Source organism: Hippopotamus amphibius, chromosome 1 (assembly GCF_030028045.1).
Source record: "Hippopotamus amphibius kiboko isolate mHipAmp2 chromosome 1, mHipAmp2.hap2, whole genome shotgun sequence".
NCBI classification, from domain to species: domain Eukaryota; kingdom Metazoa; phylum Chordata; class Mammalia; order Artiodactyla; family Hippopotamidae; genus Hippopotamus; species Hippopotamus amphibius.
In genome coordinates this window covers 199594532-199614104 of record NC_080186.1, presented here as the reverse complement: position 1 = coordinate 199614104, position 19573 = coordinate 199594532, and the positions used below count along the sequence as shown (strand labels likewise).

The window sequence follows — 19573 nt, the reverse complement described above, 5'->3', positions numbered from 1 at the left end:
TGTCCAGCAAATATCATTAGTTTCATTTCTCCTTGCTCGCAGTTTACTACCGCCCTCAGCTGAGAATCACTAGGTTAGCTGACTGAGCAGGACAACTAGGAAAACATCGCAGTTAAAATCCAGAGACCAACACTCAGTTATTTCTGCCATATCCCTTTTTCTCCCCACAGGCTTCTTTTTCCCAGTTTCTACCTCTTAATTTTCTGTCCCCAGAGGAACACAGGCTCCCAACTTCTCCTCTCCTTGTCTATCTACTCTAAAAGACACACAGATCTTAATTTTTATGCTGTTGTTTTGAGGGATTTACTTTTTGCATGTAGAGGACTACAGAGATGAATATAAACAAAAATTTAGAAAACTCCTCAATGTATTCCACCAAAGGAAGAGAAGGTATACAAGTTACCTTTCCTTTTCATTAAATCATTATAGCTGGAGGGTGTGAGACACATTTTCAACAATTTTGTTTTTAAAGGGAAGTAATATGCTGACCTGGCTGTTGATAAGAATATAATAAAATCTCATGTTTATTGAGTGATTGTTATGTGCCAAGCATTGTTGCCTAGGGTTTTATTGGACTGATTCTGTTATTGTTATCCCTCTGCATAGATGAGGATACCGAAGTACAGAGCTATTAAGTAATTGGCTCAAGTCCCATAGAGAGTGAGGGGCCAACCTAGGATTTAAAGCGAGCTTTTTCTCTTCTCTAGGCTATGCTGCCTCTCCAGGTGAGAGGACTTGAGAATCTGTAGAGAAAGGAGCCTTTGCAGGTGTGGTGCTGAAGAACCATTCACCAGGTATGTGCCCTGTCTTCCTGACTCCCAGTGTGGCCCTGACTCCTCCTCTAGGCTCTGTGTGCTTAATCCACCTTTTACCTTTGGGGCGTGTTTTCAGAGCCCCACTTTGCCTCAATCTACCCTTCACTTAGTTCTTTATCGGTAAGTATCTCTTTAAGTATGTGGTTGCCAAAATTAAAATAAATATTCCCCCTCTCCTTATCACTGGATTTCTGACTTGGATGGTCCAATACTCATTTGCTTTACCAGCTGCTCTCTGCTTCTCTCTAGGTACTCTCCTTATGTCTGAAGCGGGGGCCAGGAGAGTAGAGCTCCCTAAACTACAGGGACACAAAGCTTTCCTCTCTGTGGTTTGTACCCTTGGGTGCTGAGACATTCATTTATCAGCTTGTTGCTCTCACAGGTATACTCTTGGTCACAGCAGGCTCCAAGAGATTACTTGTCTCGCTACTGAATTTTCTTTATATGTTTTTTTTAAGTGTGTATGAAATTATAGTCTTGAGCTTTCCTTTTTCATACACAAACTAATCATTATGAAACCCAATAATGATCCCTGAGGGAAAAACCACATGGAGTGAAAGGGCTCAAACGTGGAGTGAGGGTGTTGGACAACAGACATCATTCCGGGACCCGTGGACACAATTCTTTCCGGGGGGTCGGTGCACTGCATTTTTATGACTTGAAGCTATTTTTCAGCATGTTACGCCATAGTTTCCACAAAGCACGATTGTGTGCTGTAATGTCCATTTTTCATGCTCCATATCATTCTTGAGCCTGAAATTGCAAGGTTTGAACATCATGTGTTATTGATCTGATGTTTTTTACTTTAACACAGGAAGGGGAAAGCTTAAAGGACCAGAAAATTCAGAAACACTCCATGAGATAAAGTTACTGATTTTCTGTAATCTCTTTGACGAAAATGGTCTAACATTTTATTCTTATGGGTGATGTGACTACAAGATGGTTAACTTGATTATTTGCTTTTGCATACAAGAAAGGAGTGTGAGGGAGAAGTTCCTTTTAAATTTGAGATTTAAATATGCTTTCTCTTCCACAAAATAGAGGATGGGTATACCTTAGCATTTTACTTTTGAGAGAGAGAGATTTTGGCATTCGGTTTTAAAGGTAGAGCAGTCCTGTTCTTGGACCAAAATCAGAAAAAGAAATGTTCTGGCATCTTTGCCTCTCAGAAAAGCAGGGGTGGGTGGGGTGGGGGGAGGTGGGAAATCTCACTTTTTATCTTCTAGCAAAATCTGTTCTTAAGAAAGACTCAAGTACGTATTTACAGTAAAGTGAAAAATGACGGAACACCGTTTAAAACACCATCTCTCTCTCCCAAAGGAAGTTGTAGTTTCACAAGGATCAAATCTTCAGTTGAAAGAGTAGAATCCTCTCAATTACCCATTTATGTATTTGTCTGTTTGCTTCTTTCTTAATATTTACTTTGTACTTTGTTCCAAAAGGGAGATTTAAGGCCGTGCTTTATATGGTAAAAAAAAAAAAAATTAAAAATAAATAATTGAGAACATTAGGATGACTCTAATATTGGGAATCCGGGGTTTTAGAGAAACATGGAAAGAACTCTTCATTTTGCTGTTGTTGCTGTTGTTTTTAGAAATTCTCATTTTATCTTGAAATCTCGGTGGGGCAGGCGTGGGGTAGTCAGCAGCTCTCTTACGGCAGATGCACTTTTCCGCACACGTGGGGTGATTTTTGGTGGAAAGTTGGTGTTTTTTAATCTCTCAGCTTGCTTGGGGCGTTTAGTGTGGTTTACTATTCTGGGGTTAGTTTTCTGATAGCCTTCTCATTGGTTATTTATTAACGTCCCTTTAAAGTACAACTTAATCGTTCAAGGAAGGTACAAAGTTCAGTTAATGTTTCTATTGTTCCTAATTATGATAGCACATAAGACCACTGTATTACTTAAAAGGCCCCTAAAACATAAAATTCATATATGAAACAGCCTGTGGAGCACTGGCTCTGAATATCAGCATTAGACAGGGTAACCCTGTAGTGACAGGAAAATGCTGCCACGTCAGTGGACTGTGTATATATCATCTGTGTTCCAAACAGTCCGTGTGCTTCATTCCTAACTTTCACCGCCTCCTCCTGACCCTGTTACTCTGCTTATAAGGACAGATGTCAAAGGAGGTCGAATACTCCCCTAGGGGAATCCAGAAAGAAGAGAGCAGTAGATCTCCTCCTTTCTAGGGTTATGTCTATTTTACAATCTTCAAGGATGATGATTGCTTAGAATCCAGAATTCAAACTGAATACAGAGGTTCAGTTTTTTCTCCATTTGAAGTAGTGGAAAAAGGAGCCCTGGGAGACTTGAGTAAGTTTAAGTGCTGTATTTACCAAGCAGAAAGAAATTATGGTTCCCTTACTTGTCCTCCCAGAACCTAGAACAAGTGCCTACATATGTATATGTTCAGTAAACACTTGTAAGGTGATCGTACAATGAAGTTTTCCTTCTGAGACCTTGTTTCTAAGCATCAATGTAATAGGAACTCTGAGGTACTTTTCAGGTACAGAAAATCCTTCAGTTCCTACCCTGTTAGTTGACTGAAGATGAACCATCCCCTGCTCATTATACTGTGTTGGTCAAGGGTGCTTAGCTCTAGAATCAAGTTGCTTGAATTCAACTGGTACCTTCACCATTTGCTAGCTGTGTAAATGTGGGGAATTTGCAGAGCTTTTCTGGGCCTGAATTTCCTCAACTATAAAGTGGGTGGTTAGGAGAAGGAAATGATGTATTAAGGGCACAGTACTAGACACCCATTGCCTAATAAATATTGGCCAGCAGCACAATATAGTAGCCCTAGCCCTGGGAAACCTGAAGTCCGACCTGCTAAAAGGAAGACTCTTTTTGGCTAGAAATAATAGGAACTTCTAGGAGTTAAAAACGGATTCACAGCTACCTGTGCCTTTTCAAGTTATATAATAATTAAAAGATCATTGTAAAGGAATGCTTTCCAGAAAGAAGTAGGCAGCTGTGAAAAGATTTTGAGTCAGTGATAAATATTGGTGGATTTCTTTCTTCAAACAGATTTTTAGAATTATTTCCAATAAAATAAAGAGAATTTATGGATCTAAAAAATAAAAATAATGTTTAAAAGCCTTAACGATTAGATTTTGCTTGGAAGTTACTTTTCTTTAATGAATGTGCCATTCATTCAACAAATATTTTTTAAGCAACTGCTATATCTCAAGTATTATATTAGCTGCTGGTGAGAAAAATGTTTAAAAAGGGATGGTGCCTATTCTTAATGAGTTTAGAGAATCTAAATATTCAGCTAAGCAATGCCCTTCAAAATCATTATCCTGAGATCCTATATATTTATTCCAATATTGATGCTGTTACTCTTAACACCTTCAAACAACTTTTGGGCAAGTGGCTTCAGAGTCAACGTCCAACCCCCACAAAAAATAGCAGTGGCCTCTTTACTTTTTGGAAGGGTCAATATTCAGCTGACATTAAAATACCCCAAATCTCCTTTGTTGGTTGGTTAATGCCACAGCTCAGAAACCCCCAAGTGCCCACTCATCCCCACCACTGCAGTTTCCCCTATTGGACCCTGTAGAAGGATTCACAATCCTGCAACTAAAGAGTTAATGCTTCGATCTTTGTCAAAGTCCTCCAGTACCTTGCTCCAGTGACATCTGTTCTGATTGATCTGTGTCCTGCCATACCTGTTGCTGAATATTTAAAATATCACCCCTAATTTAGAGTGTCACACTGTATTACCCTTAATCCTTTTGTCACATCTACTATTTTTCTACCTGGTGTACCCAGGACCCCGTCTCCTACTCTAGTTACTTTTAGCTGTTGATGAAGATCAAATCTAACTTTAAAGGGCAATCTTTAAAGGCATTTGTTTTTTTAAAAAAGGAACAGAGTAAAGGCAAATCCAAAAGAAAGGTCCTAAGATTATTCTGAAGAAAGGCAAACATCATCAAGGTTTGTCTGGGGTGTCTCAAGGTGACTGCTCAGAAGCGATGACATTCATTTCCTATGTAAATTCTGATGCTTTTATGAACAAAAAGAATACTAGCAGGCCAATTCCTTTATAGTCACATCTTACATATTAGATGAATGTCTGCTTTTAGAAAAGTTGTATTTAAAAGTTTTACAACTTACGAGCATTATTAAAACCTAGCATATTTCTTCCAGCTAACAAAATGTTAGCATAAAGGGATATGATAGGCATTTTAGAATTCCTAGTACCCAGGTATAAAAATAAAATAAGTGAATATTTTTTCCAATGACAATATGATTCAGAATCATTCAAAATTGTATAGTGAACCATAAGGGAAAAAAGTTTTTGTTTCAAGGAATGTGAATTCAGAAACATGTACTGTTACAAAATATGCTTATTTTTAAGAGGAGAATTTGTATGAGGGGATCTAAATTTATTTTTACTTTGTTAAAAGATGCTCAAAAAGCAAAAATGCCAATTGGCAAAACAAAATAAAACAAAAAGGACTTTGTGAAGGTGAAATTATTTAATGATTGGTGGGACACAATTTTGAAAGGAATAAATATCTGATAATTGTGCCAACGACAATTTACTTTAGGTCTCATAGTCTAGAAAGTTGATAAATGGTGCTTAATTAAAAGTTCTGCTGGAACTTTTTTTTCCATAGTGACAGTGAATTTTATATTAGCATTAATTCATTCTATAACATTGACCATTGAACTGAGGTTTATTTGTTGAATGAATGTACAAAGAACTGATCAGAGGTAAGAATAACATATCTTTTTGGATATTTCCTCAGGGCTTTACTTAAAGATAATAATTTTAAAAAAAATTTCTTGCAAAAATAATTACAAATGGATAGAAACTTTTTACAAATGAGATAGAGATTACTTACAGTTCCTACTAACTGTAAGTAACCACCATTAGCGTTTTTGTGTGTCTTGATATACATTTTCTGTACGTGTGTATTATAGGTATGTACATATGTATATGTATGTGTAATTTACAAAAATGATTATATGCACAACTTTTTCTTTTACATAATATATTGTAATATCTATCCATGTAAGCCATTAAATAGTGTTCTACAGAATTTTGTTTAGTGACTGCGTAATATTCTATTGCATCATAATTCATTTCACTAATCTGTTATTGGGCATTTAGGTTGCTTTTAATCTTTTAGCTATTATGTTGTAGAGACTGGCTATTCCAAGAATTTAAAGTCATTTTTGTGCTATTATTGCCTTGGACAGTTTAGTTAAGCCTGTGAATCCCTTCTCAGAATTTTTTTTTTTTTACATAAAAATAGAGGGTTACAGAAGAAACCAATTATATTGAAAGGGTTATCAAAATATTTTTTAAAATTCATGATATGCGCCTCATTATAAACATATTAAACAACAAGATTTAATGGCACATCTAATAACAACAGTAATTTTAACTAGTGATAAACATAAATGAATTTTGAGATACCTAAAGCCATTAGAATAATAGTAGCTGCTATGTTCCATTTGCTTCATTGTGATTTGTTGCTTACCTTAGTAATAGAAGGAATGCTCAATTTCAGTTGGAGGTTAATAAAAATAAAGATGTGAAATGTGTTCCTTCCAGACTCATAGATAGCTTAAAATTTATCTGTGAACCTTCATAGCCACGGCCTTCAGATTAAGAACCTTACTGAATATATCAGATTAACTTGAAAGCATTGAAACTAGTAATAAAGGAGAAGTATGTTCCCCAAAGATTAGCAATATGGACTTAAAATAACAAAACGGTACTAAACTTGGTGAAACCAATGGAGGTTGAGAATCATAATCTGTAACACAAATAGACCAGGATGGTGAGTAATGGTGGAAGAAACCTAGGAGGAGTTGTGGGAAGCTAATTATGAGTAGGGTTTCAAAGGAATGGAAGAGCAGAGAAAAACCCTGCTATTTAAGGCTTCTAATGAAAAGACAACGTGTTATTGAAAAGGGGAGAGTGAACTTTTCTCTTAGCTTAGTGAAACCAAATGTCCCAGCCTCAACAACCAATGACTACAAAATATTATCTTATTTCCTCTAAATATCCAAGTGATATGAGCTCCAGGCTCACAGACCAACCTGACCGTCTGAAATTGGCACCTCTCACAAAGTTTCCACTAAACTTCCCCTCCCTTCCCAAGGGTGCTATCTTGAGGATGTGCATGCAGGATGAAGCAGGTCTTCGTGTTTTTCCATTTAGGCTTTCTGCAAAGCCACCACACATTGCCTCTTTTGTCAGTCACCCTCATGAGGTTGATGCGAAGATGTTTTTAACATCTCTCTGACATGGTGTCTGTGCCAGGGGTGGGGGGAATCTTCTTTGTGCCATTAGCTGCTCAGTTCCAAGCAAAAACCAGTTCTTCTCCAAAATTCCACAAAGCAGAGACCAGGCTGCAAGTTCCCACAAAACTACACCAAACGAGGGATGTGGACTGGGTAATGCTTGGAAGTACTACACAAAATAACTTGCATCCAGGACAAAGCCTGTAGGACCAGCCCTGCCTCAGGGCAGCTAAAGGGATTTCTCACTCTCTAGCTCAGTTTGAGTGTTTAAGTACTCTCAAGAGCTCCCTAGAGAAAAGAGAACTTTTCTTCTCTCCAGTGAAAGTCCTACTCCCCATAGTTTCTACATTTCCAGTCCAGACCCTTCCTGGGATTGACAGTGAAAATATCTCATGAGGAAGATCCCAGCTATAACCACAGGGGTTGGCCTACAATTTATTAGTTCGGCATCTATATATTCTGGGTTATTTAGTACTAAATAACGTCATGAGTGGGAATTCCAAAGTCCTGCCTGTTTCTTTTTTCAGTTTCTCCTCTAGCATTCAGTGAAGTTCATATCTGCATATATTTTTTATGTCTTTAAATTATCTTCTACAAACAACTGCTGTGACAAGGACAAACACACCTTCCTGTCTTTTACCCATTTTCTAATTGGATGGTTTGTTTTTTCACTGTTCAGTTTTAAGTGTTCTTTATATATCCTATATAGTAGGCCTTTGTCAAATATGTAATTTGCAAATATTTTCTTCCAGTCTGTCTTTTTATTCTTTTTATGGTCTTTTGCAGAGAAAAAGTTTTCCTTTTGATGAAAGGACAGGTTATTGATTTTCCCTTTTATGGGTTGTGCTTTTGGTGTCACGTCTAAGAACTCTTTGCTTAGATCTCTATCCCAAAGATTTTCTCCTGTTTTTTCCTATTAGTTAGAAGTAACATAGTTTTACATTTACATAAGGCCATGGTCCATTTTGGGTTAACTTTTGTATAAGACATTTAGGCTAAGGTTCCTACTTATTTTCCTCCCTCCTTCCTTCCTTCCTTCTTATCCATTTGCTCTAGCACCACTGATTGAAAAGGGTATTCTTCCTCCATTAAATTGCTTTTGCACCTTTTGTCAAAAGTCAGTCTGGTATATTTGTGTGGATGTACTTCTAGGTTTTCTATTCTGTTCCATTGATCTATATGTTTGTCCCTCTACCAATACCCATGGTTGTGATTATTGTAGCTACACAATAAATCTTAAAATTGGGTAAACTGATTTCTCCTCCATTATTCTTCTTAAATTTTTAAAAAGCTACTCTAATTCCTTTACCTTTCTACATAAATATTAGGAAGAATAATCTTGCCTATATATACAAATATTCTGGCTAAGATTTTGATAGGATTGGATTAAATCTACATATTAATTTAAGCAGAATTAATATCTTTACTATTTTGAGTTTTCCAGTCCAGAGACATGGTATGTCTGTACATTTATTTAAATTTTTTTTATTTCTTTCATTAGCATTTTGTAGTATTCAGCATACAAATCCTGTATAAATTTTGTTAGGTTTACACCTAAGTATTTTGGGTTTTTTTTTTTTTTTTGAATGATTGTAATTGGTATTATATTTTAATTTTGGTGTTCATTGCTAGTATATAGAAGTGGAATTGTTTTTTGTATGTTTATTTTGTATCCTGTGCCCTTGATGAATTGACATAGTATTACTAGGAATTTTCTTGTAGATTCCTTGGGATTTTCTATGTAGACAATTATGTCATTTGCAAATAGTCCTATTTCTTTCTTTCTGATCAGTATTCCTGTTATTTCCTTTTCTTGCTTTATTGTACTATCTAGAACTTCCAGTAGTATGTTGAATAAGAGTGTAGGTGTCTTTACCTTGTTTTTGATCTTTGGGGGAAAGCATTTAGTCTTTCATTATTAACTGTAGTATTAACTTCGTCAGGTTGAGGAAGTTCCCCTCTATTTCTGGTTTTCTGAGAGTTTTTATCATGAATGGGTGTGGGAGTCTATCAAATGCTTTTTCTTATCAAATGATACAATCGTGATTTTTTTATTAGACTGTTATTATGGTAGATTACATTGACTGATTTTCAAATATTGAACTCTCCTTGCATCCCTGGAATAAACTCTGGTTGGTTGTGCTATATAATTTCTTTTATTTATTGCTGAATTTTATTTGCTAGTGTTTTTTTAAGGACTTTTACAGGAGTGATATTAGCCTGCAGTTTTCTTTTCTTGTACCCACTTTGTCTGCTATCAGGGTAATACTAGCTTCATAAAATGAATTGAGAGTGTTTGCACCTCTTCTATTTCTGGAAGAGCTTGTGTACAATTGGTGTTAATTCTTCTGTAAATATTTGGAAGAATTCTCCAGTGAAATCATCTGGACCTGGATATTTATTTTTTGGAGATTTTAAATTATGAATTCAATTTATTTCATAGTTATTGGGCTATACAAATTATCTATTTATACTGGATTACTTGTGGTACTTTGTGCTTTTCAGAGTTGGTCCATTCATTTAAGTTGTCAGACTTACATGTGTAAAATTATTCACAGTACTCCTGTATTACCCACGGTCTGTTGTGATATCCCTTGTTTAATTTCTGGTATTGCTAATTTGTGTATCTCTTCTTTTTTCTTTCTGATCTTTATTATTTCTTTATTTGGAGTTTATTTTTCTCTTCTTTTTCTAGGTTCTTAGGTAGGAGCTTGGATTATTGATTTGAGGGCTTTTCCTCTTTTCTAATGTAAACATTTAGTGCTATTCATTTCCCTGTCAGCATTGCTTTAGTTGTGTCTCCAAAGTTTTCATATGTTCTACTTTCATTTTCATTATGTTCAATGTTATTTTTAATTTCTCTTGAGACTTCCCCTTTGACTCATAGATTATTTAAAGGTGTATTGCTTTTCTTTCCATTATTAATTTCTAGTTTACTTTCATTGTGCTCAGAAAACACACTCTATATGATTTAAATTATTTTAAACTTGTTGAGGTTTTTTAAATGGTTTTTTAAATTATATGGTTTATCTTGGTATACGTTCCACGTTTTTGAAAAGAATGTGAGTTCTGCTGTTGTTGAATAGACTGTACCATAAATGTTGATTCGATTCTGTTGGTTGATAATGTTTTGAATTTTTTTTATATTCTTGCTGGTTTTCTGTGTAGTTGTTCCACTAGTTGTTGAAAGAGGGATGTTGAAATCTCAATTATAGTTGTAGATTTTTCTGTTTCTCCTTTCAGTTCCACTAGGTTTTGCTTCAGGTATTTTGTAGACTTTGTTGTTTGGTGCATACACATCCAGGATTGCCATGTCTTACTGGTGTGATTTGACCCTTTTATCATTATCTTATGTCACTTTCTGTCTCTGGTAAATCTTTGCTCCTAAGTTTACTTTATCTGATATTAATGTAGCTCCTCCTGCTTTCTTTTGATTAATGTTTGCATGATTATCTTTTTCTATCCTTCTACTTTCATCCTAAATATATTATATTTGAAGTGAGGTTCTTGTAGGCAGCATATAGCTGGGTGTTTTTTAAACCACACTGCTAATCTCTATCTTTAATTGGTGCATATGGACAACACTTTTATCTATAAACTTTATTTCCTTAATATTAAATAATTAAGTAATGCACACAGTGTACAAAACTCAAAAGACATCAAAGAGAACATATTAAAAAGTCAGCCTCCTTCTACTGTTTCCCCCAGTCTTCCCATCCAAGAGGCAACCATCTTCTTTAGCTTTCTGTCATCTTCTTTCAGAACCAGTCCACATACAAGACTATATATCTTTTCTTTAAAAAGAAAATATAAACAAGAGCAAAGTATATACAGTGTTCTATGTCTTGCTCTATATATACTTTGTAGCATATTTTGGTGATCTTTCTATGTTGGTACATATACAGCATGCTGGCAACATATAAATAAACATTTTTTTTCTAGCTTTGAAAGTCTCAGGACTTCCCTGGTGGTGCAGTGGATAAGACTCCGTGCTCCCCAATGCAGAAGGCCTGGGTTCAATCCCTGGTCAGGGAACTAGATCCCAGGTGCTGCAACTAAGAGTTCGCCTGCCACAGCAAAGGAGCCCACCTGCCACAACTAAGATCTGATGCAACTACATTAAAAAAAAGAAAAAGAAAAAAGTCTTACAAGCCAGTCTCAGAAAGTGTGCTCTTTTATACAAGAAGATTAAATCTAAAAAACTACGAGTTGAAGACATTTGAGGAACAGAATGGAGAATGTAATTTATAGCAAAATATGAAGATTGCTAAATATATATAGCTTGAATAAGAGACAATTTATAAGAAACATAATGGAATTCTATTTATGTCATAAATTTCCAGGCAGTTGTGAAGTTATTTAGCATCAACTGTATATATGGCTAAGAATAATGGAATGAAACCAAGAAAAGGAAAGGCAATATTTTAAATCAAAATATAGCTCCTGAAAACTCTGTAGAATACTTTATGCTATTATTTTCTTATATAATCAAATGGGGAAGGCCTAATATCTGATGAAATAAAAGAGAATTTTAGATCCTGGAATTTTCATTTGCTTTTTATGACTTGCAAAATAAACAAATTTATGAAGAGAAGATGATTAAGCTATTAAATAAATATATACTAGGTACCTACTGTGTCCCAGACACAGTTCTAGTCAATAAATAAGACAGACAAGATTTCTGCAATCTTGGAGCTCATATTCTGGGGAAAGTAGTAAGGAAGAATGAAAATAAAGGAATGAAAATCAAGAAAAGAAACAGGTAGTATTAGGCATTTTGACAAGAGTAAAATGGGGTTATGTGTTACAGAGACACAGAGAAAATGTTTTATATTTGGTGTTAGAAGATGCTGTTGAACTGAGAAGCCCAGGAAATCATATCCATAATCCAAGAAAAAGTCTTGTGCTTACATTGCTCTAGTTTGCTCTGTCCTCCTCTGACCTCCTTCTGGCCAAATCCTTAAAGCCACAGCACAGTCCCACATTCTTGGTAAAGCCTTCTGGGATATTCCTGCCAGGAGGAAGAAAGTGCACCTGATGTAACAGCCACTGTAAGTACTGGACTGGAGGATGATCTGATTGGCCCAGTGCAAGAAGGGTTGGAGAGAGGAAGAAACCACAAGCAGAAAGGCCAGATGAGGAAATTAAGCTAAATATATACTATCTCAAGTATATTCCCAGAAGTTACTGTTAAAATTAAATCCTTGCTCACAATGAAATACTGTACAGCAAAGATTCTCAAACTTTTTGGTCTGAGGACCTTTATGCCCTTAAATATTACTGAGGACTCTAAAGAGCTTTTGATTATGTAGATTATAGCTATTCATATTTACCGTATTTCATAAAACTGAGAAATTAAAAAAATATATATATATATTAAAAATAATACTAAACCCATTACATGCTAACACAAATAACATATTTTTATTAAAAAATCTCTTTATTCCCCCTCCCAAAAAAAATTAGTGAGAACAGAGGCCTTGTTTTGCATTTTGCAATCTCTTTAACAATTGGTTATAAGAAAGCAGCTGGTTTATCATCTCTGCTTCTCCAGTGATCTATTGGTATATGTTTTATTTAAAGCATATGAAGAAATTCCAGCTTCATTGTTTTTTTTTTTTAGAGAAATGTGAATATTCTTCTTTGCTACTACATTAAAACTTGACAAGTGGTAGTTTCTTAAAGGTTAGTTGTAATGTGGATTCTGAAACCATATCAGTAAACTTTCCATATTCTGTTACATTAAAATCCATTGGTCTATCATGAACTTTGAGTGGATCTTTTACCCATGCGTGATTTTGTATCATGCATTGGTTATTTGAAAAATAGTGGTACACTTAGTTATACAGATCCTCCAAATGTTTATATATGTCCTTACATAGTGTTTTTAAAAAATCACATGTAAGAAAGTCATTAGATATTGGGAAGCTGTCAAGTTTATGGTCGCAGAATTAGAATTTTGTTTTCTAAAATTCTAATTTTGGTTTGAAAGCTCAAGTTTTGTTCTTGTCATCAAATACTGCCTGTCATTTTCCTTGAAGTTACAGGCTCATTTCATTTATTTTTAAGAAAATGTTTGCCAGATGCTCAGTTCTCAGTAACCATAGTTTTCCTGTCATTCTTTCAAGTAAAAATAGTATTCTGTGACAAAAGCAATTAGTTTAGTTTGTAACTCAAACAAATTGCTTTACCTCCTGAGTTCTTTTCATCCATTGTGCTTTGGGATGCTGTTCAGGTCCTTTATGCATACTTTAAATTATATTGCACAGAGTATTAAAAGAAGTACTCAGGGATTGAGTGTGACCATGTCCCCGGGATGCCTTTCTTGAGGAATCTCATCAGGGAAAGGTCTGCTCAGTTTATTCCTGAAAGAGTGAAGCTGGGCATCAGTATATACTCTGCCAGGCCATTCATAACCCACCTTTTTTAATTTATTTATTTTTTTTATTTTGGCACACAGGCTTAGTTGCTCCGTGGCATGTGGGATCTTCCTGGAGCTGGGATCGAACCCGTGACCTCTGCATTGTCAGGCGGATTCTTAACCACTGCGCCACCTAGGAAGCCCCATAACCCACCTTTAAGGGTTGTTTACTCACAGCTCCTTGCCAAGCAGTATGTAGTTAGGAAATGAAGAGAGAGCGAGACGGAGAGACAGACATTATATGTAATTAATAGAAATAAATTATGTTAAAGGCCCTCTTTCTGAGGAAGGGGAGTAGAGAGGAAGCTAACATTTATTGTGGATCTACTGTATTTCAGGCACTATCTGGGCACTTTACACATGTTCTCTCATTTAATCCTCAGAATAAACCTATGAGATAAGTATTATACCTATTTTATAGATGAGGAAACTGAGCCCTGTAAGGATACTAAGTAATTAATCCAAGGTCATGCAGCTAGTAAATGACATTGCATAGGCCACACCAAAGTTGTTGGCATGACAGGCAAAAACTGCTATTTCTGAAATCCTTCTCTCTCACTGAATCCACTGAAGATCCTGCTCTGTCTCTTCCTAGGAGGCTGTCAGAATCTGTTACAAAGGTTCTAAAGTCACTTTCATTTGCGGCCTCTGGCTGGCCCTGTTTGCTGTCTAATGAACAATTCTCTCTCTCGTTTATTCCTTGCTGTCTCTCATGGCAGAGACTGAAAATGCTAAATACTGGTTTTTCCCTCTCTCAGTATCCAGTCCTGGCTAATGGAACCTGAGGAGAAGTTTGCTTGGAGACCTCTGAGAAGGGTTTGCCTCCTTAGTACAAAGATATGTAAGAGGAATCTCTACCCTTACTGCCTTGGATATTGATTTGTGAAGGCATGATGCTTGGAGCTGTGGCAGCCATTTTGTGGCTATAAAATTGCCTCATGCTTTTTTTTTTTTTTTTTTTTTTTTGGCTGTGCCACATGGCTTGTGGGATCTTAGTTCCCTGACCAGGGATTGAACCTAGGCCCTCAGCAGTGAAAGCCTGGAATCCTAACCACTGGACCACCAGGGAATTCCCTCTTCATGCTTTTTTATTCTCACATGGTAAGAGACACCATCAGGCACACTGGAACTTACTATAATCTCTTATTGATTTATGAAATATAGGCTATGTAAATAAAATGACCATGGTAAAAAATATAATTTTTTATGCAAATGTTTTTGAGGAGAAAGGGACTTTTGAGATTATATTGATTATCCACTCTTCATTTAATGAAGAAAAGAAACCCTGAGCAATTAAAGGCCATTCCTGAAGTTATAGAGCTGGCTAGAGCAATTAAATGTTGTCCCAGAGTTATAGAGCTGGCTAGAAGACTATATCCAATGTTAGTTCCATAAGACATTCCTTGATGAATAAGATATCACTCATACGTAGCTATGCCATTGAAAATATTTGTGACTGGTAAGTGACTATCTGAAATGATTCAACTTGTTTGGTTCATTTTTGTTTCTAAATAGTTGTGAACTTAGTTGGCTATTTAATGATATTATCTGACATTCTTTTCTTCTGAGATTCTTCCTTGAGCTTAATAAGTTATTTGAAATAAAAGTACCATGATTTCAGTTATTCTGCAGAAGAAAAACCTAACACATTTTCTGTGATGCCCTTGCCCAGTATCATTTATCAAAGAAAGAAGATCTGTATCACTTCCCAGTGCCATTATATATAAATTGTATGCCTCACTAAAGGAAATTATGGTTAATTTCATTCACAGCATACATTTTCAGTGCTAAACTAAGCAGTATCAGGTCATTATGAATGACTCAAAGGTCACTTTTTCCTCTCTAGTCTGTTATGGGTTGGTATGTGTCCCCCAAGAAGATATATTGAAGTACTAGCCTCTGATGCTTGTGAATATGACCCTATTTGGAAATAGAATCTTTGCAGATGTAATCAAGTTAAGATGAGGTCATACTTTTTAAGGTGTGCCCCAAATCCAATGACTGATGTCCTCATGAGGAAACAGAGATTTGGACACAGGGACACAGAGACACAGAGGAGACACAAGAAGAACCCCATGCGAAGGTGGAGGCGGAGATTGTAGTGATGTGTCTACATGCCAAGGAGCACCAAGGATTGCTGGCAACCACCCGAAACTAGGAAGAGGCAAGGAAGAATTCTTCCCTGGAGTTTTCAGAGAGATCATGGCCCTGAGGATACTTTAATTTTGGACTTCAAACTTCTACCCTCCAGAACTGTGAGAAAATAAATTTCTGGTATTTTAAATCACCAAATTTGTGGTGATTTGTTATGACAGCCATGGAATACTAATTCACCTTCTCAGATGACACATGATGGCAAGTGGTTGTCAGAGCTCCCCTCAGGGTTCAAGTAGATTGAAGAAGAGAGCATTTGTTATCCTGGCTTCCACACAAGTAGTAGAATTCACTTTGAGGTGGCCAACACTCCTGAATCAATTGGTATGTCTATGCTATTCAGTGTTATAATTGGCCAGATCTAAGTCATGTATGCAGCTCCGTGTGTTCAGGGGTGAAGGCCCACTCATCCACGTGGATGGAGAGTTGGTGCAGTCTGATTTCACAAAGGAAGTTTGCCAGCTGGCCCCAAACCGACAAGTATCTACCATATCACCCTTATCAGAGTTCCTTAATGTCATGATGCTGTCCTCTTCTCAGTCCGTAGTACTTTGCTTTACAGATCACTTAATTAAATTAAATACTACACTATGCTTTGCTTTGTATTTATCTGGTTTCTCTTCTTTTTAAGGAGAAAAATTCCTGTAAATTCCTGGAAGTTAGTGGCATGTTTTATTTTTAGTTGGTGGCCCAAATTGTACATAGTATTTTCTTATTGGTGTTGTTGAATTTGATATTAAAGGGATACGTAACAGTAAATTTAGTGTTATAGTGCTAAATAGCTCACTGTAATAGCAAAATTAGCCAGGAATACATCTAGAATATATTCAGATACATTCAGTGCAATATAACCTCAATTCTATAATATTTTATTCATTATGTATTCAACTCACAGTACACATTTTCTTCCTTTTACTTCCTCTATCAAATTATCTTTTTATTTACCCACCATACCCCAAGTTTTTTAATGATGTAAACATAATCAATGTTTTATTTCATTATTATAGCAAAACCTACAATGTCCAACATATAATTGTGTCCTTAAAATATATTTCATATATATGAAATTTTTATTTGTCAAGAAATTCATATTGATCAGCAGTTAGGGCTTTGGGGAAATCACTAGATCAAGAGTTGTAAGAGCAGCTTTGAAGCCTGAAGGAGCAGATATACCTACTCTTTTGAAAAGATGCATCATTTGCTTGCTGTTTTCAGATTTCATCAACCAGTGCTTCTGTAACTTCTCCTGTTCTTTGTGCCATGAAATGTATCACTTTTGAACAGTAATAGCTAAGCAGTCATGTATCTTCATGGTCCCTATTGCTCTGTTTTTGACCTCTAATGTTTGTGTTGCAGGTGCCTCGAGAAACAGAAATTTATGTTTCTGCATTTCTGAGGCAATTATATCTGTGCTATCTAGCATTTAAATGACAACAAACTGTGTCCTCAGTGATAAGGGAAGGTTGTTAGAACGCTTTTCTTCTCTGTAGGCATGTGAACTTGACATTTATCTAAACTATTGGCTGATAATCAGGGATTGCATTTTTATAAGGGATGCCTCAGATCTGAAAAGTAGACCAACACCAGATGAATTACAAATGACTTTAAAAATAATAATAAAAATCAATAGTAACCCAGTGAAGAAATGAAAAAAATCAAGCATCAGATCTATTTGAATTATATTCTCTCATCCACTGTAAAACACAATGTAAAAGGTGAATTGTCTTTCACACATTCAAGTAATCAATACCAGTAACAGTCTTATTTTTTTAAGTAATTATTTAAAAGAAAATAAGAAAAAAAGTCTTTTGTTCTGTACTCTTTAATTTTAACCCAATTTAAAAAAGATTTATAATTGTCTATTAATTTGCTTATCTAGAAGTAATGCTTCTGGAATAGATAAGAGAAAGAAAAGCAAATTTAAAAACTATTACGTATCACCATAATAATGAGGGATAATTCAGTATAATTTCCTGTTAATTTCCTGAGATTATTTAATTGTTGAAATATTTTTATAAAGTTAATTCTTAAGTATGAATACATGAACAAATAATTAGATAAATGCACTTAAGGTGTGAAGTGCCCTTACTAAGTTTAGTAACCCATGTGTGCTTTACTTTGTCCTAACTGAACTAGAGTCAGATGTCCTATAAGCTTGCACTTTCACATCTCTCAAGGAGCAGGCATAAGTAAGGGAGAAAATGCTCTCCTTAAAGAGGGCCCTACTCTACCTGCAGGAATGTGGGGTGGGGAGGGGAAGGAGAATGGGGCATAGTTGCTTACCTTAAACGTTGAAGGCATGGAGCCAACTCTTCAGCTTTGATATTATATCAGACTCTAAACTTAAAATCATATCATATACAAGGGATGAAAATAAAATTACTCCACTTGTGAACATGAATTGTACCACCTGTCTGTCAATTGCCAACAATGGTGTTTAATAAATTTATTGACTTAGCTTCCCTTCTTTTTTCTTCCTTTCTCCTTTCCTTCCTTCCTTCCTACCTTACTCACTTTTTCTCTGCTTTGTTTGATTAAAAAATAGATTTATGGAAGTTTACAATAATATCTATACACTAGTGCTTATTACATGCAAGGCAGTGTATAATATGGGAGGATATAGGAATGTAACAATTTGAGTAATAAAATGGCATGCAACTTATACTTTAAAACATGAGGAACATACTAGATAGTAAAGGATTAAGTGGGCGTCCAAAAATAAAGGATGGAAGAAGCTCATTCATGTTTCTGTAGAAGAGGGGAGAATATTGAGTTTACTTGGAAGGCAGTGAAAGTAAAACTATACATATGTTGGAAATTTTCTGAAAAGATTTTGCTTGTGAGTTATGGCTACCTCCCTACTAAAGTATATGTAGATAGCTATTTTTCTCTCTCAGGTGATTTTTTGGGGGTCTGTTGTGATTTTTGAATATTTGTAGATCTAACAGAAAGAGTAATAAAGTAAAACAAATTATTGCTTAAAGATAGGTGCATGATTGATAAATATTATTGATGGGAAGTAAGTTGGCTAAATCAGGAACTTTATACTCGGAGAGAGCTGTTCTATAACATGAATCTATTCAGGGAGAAAAACCATCCTCTCCCTTATCCTCCCCTTTCCTGTTCCCCTTTCTATGTTTTTGAATGTCTACAGCTCTTCAGTTTCTAAACTACTTATGTGGCCTAATGTGGCATTAACTATAGTTATTTTTTCACCAGCCTCTATTTTTACCTGTCCTCACCTTGTGCTTTGCAGACAGGGAGAGAATAACAGCATGAGCACGGGCATTTCTGAACCTGCAGAAATTCTTACCAAAAGGACTTGACTGCCCATTGGCTGTAGCGACTGGGAAATAAGGATGAGTAAGAGTCATCTCTTGCCTTTATACAAACTGGAAGCCTTTCTTTAGTCACTTTATCAACCTGGTGACTGATCCAAAGGTGAGGAGCATGACATTATAACCTTTGGGACAATGAGCAGTAGGGACTCTTTAAACATAGATAGGCTTCTGGGTGATGAGAATTGGAGGGGAAAAAATCAAATTTATTTTGGATTATAAGAATCTATTTTATTGCAGAAACTAAGTAGTATTTTCACCTTTTCCAGCTTCTTGTTGTCTAGGTTTAATTTTTTTTCCCCTTCTTGTTTCTGCCCAACAGCCATCTTGGCAACTACTCCGTGGAATCATTTCCTGTCGTGACATTTTTAGAAACCAAAATAACAGCATTTACAATGTAACAGCTAAATATTCCCATAGGGTATCTGGATAAAACAAGCATTTTTGCACAGTTGTTTTGAGCACACCATTGGGTATGTATTCAGGTGGATCTTCATCTGGGTGTCCGCAGTTTCTAGCTAACCAATAGGCTGATTGCAGCACTGTTTGCTGTCACTTTAGAACCATGCCTGGCGTATGC

General features: G+C 35.8%; 1 long non-coding RNA gene across 1 annotated transcript in view; it reads left to right on the top strand.

Annotated features, from left to right (window-relative positions):
- The window catches only part of LOC130855344 (uncharacterized), a 238017-nt gene extending 218941 nt beyond the window's left edge, over nt 1-19076 (top strand). The window contains exons 4-5 of the long non-coding RNA XR_009054306.1: nt 708-794; nt 18912-19076. This is a non-coding gene — a long non-coding RNA (uncharacterized LOC130855344). The remainder of the gene's footprint in view (nt 1-707; nt 795-18911) is intronic.
- The last annotated feature ends 497 nt before the right edge of the window (nt 19077-19573 follow it).